Raw genomic sequence first — 1,273 nt, 5'->3', positions numbered from 1 at the left:
AATCAAGAACAGGACCTTAAATAGTGTCCCCTGGTCAAGGTCTGATCAGCAGACATTCCACAAATTGCTCTTCAGCTCCTGTTGGGTAGAGGGCCCTGGGTGGGATCATTTGTCTTGTCCTTCCATTCATCCATCTGTTTATCTTCCCAAAACTGCCTGCTGAGGCCTAGCCAGAGACAAGCCCTATCCTTGGCACAAGGCCACATGCTAAGATGAATCAGATTGGGACGGCTGGAGCTGGTGGGTGGAAGACAGAGGACATACCAGGAGGAGGGCACAGCAAAGCAAGGTCCAGGGCTCGTGGGTGGAGAAATGTTTGGGCAAACCAGACACTGAGATTGAGTGCAGGGTAGAAGGCAGGTGTGCTGAGGGGCATGGGGAGGCAAGGAGAGGAGACACAAACGGCAGGCTGTGGAGGGACAGGCAAAGGGTCCCTGAAGGAAGAAGGAAGCAGCAGAGAGAATGAAAAAGGAGGGTGGAAGGCAGGGCCTCAGACTTGATTAGTGGGGGAAGCTAGTTAAGGTGAGTCTGTCTGACCCCACTGCTAATGCCATTCTGCCCCACTCCCAATTTAGTGCTCTGGTTTCACCTGGGTGTGAATTGACCATCCTGTACCCCCATCTACCCCAGAGCTCCTGGACCCTCACTGGCCCCCAGTGCCAAGGGGGAAGTGGTAAAGCTCACCACATTCAAAGTGAGACAAACTGGGAATAAATCCCTCATTCCCTGATAAGACGACCTTGGGCAAATTACTTAACCTCTCTTGACCTCAGTCTCCTGCTCTGTCATATAGAGCCACTGTAAGCCCTCCACCATTATAGCGTTACTGGAAGGGTTATATCACAGGAAGGACCCAAAGCTTGGCTTAGCAACTGCCAGGGCATCTGACCAACAGGGAGAGTTCCAGATCTGGAACCTTGGTGGTCAGCGCAGTTTGCAGTTCGAAGAGGGACTTTTCACCCCAGAAGACTCAAAGCCCAGAGTCCAATTCTTTGTTGGTGGCATTTACAGCTCAGGGACAAGCCTGGGTTGGGGATGCAAAGTAGAGAAGTCCCTCAGCGTGGGTGGTTTCTCCTGTCCCAGAGTCCATACACGTGCTGGGGGAAAAGAAGGAGACTTGTCGGGTCTGGGAGTGAATAAAGATAGGAGGATAGGTTTACCCCCATCCCCCCCAACCCCCTACACACCTCCCATCTCGATTGGGGACTTAAAGGCCCTGGAGAGCCACAAGAGGAGACTCAAGATCCTTCAACTAACGAAGCTATCTGCTCAT

Source organism: Marmota marmota, unplaced genomic scaffold (genome assembly GCF_001458135.2).
Source record: "Marmota marmota marmota unplaced genomic scaffold, marMar, whole genome shotgun sequence".
In the NCBI taxonomy this organism is placed as follows: Eukaryota; Metazoa; Chordata; class Mammalia; order Rodentia; family Sciuridae; genus Marmota; species Marmota marmota.
The sequence above is the reverse complement of the archived record's forward strand: the minus strand, read 5'-3'. Positions refer to the sequence as shown.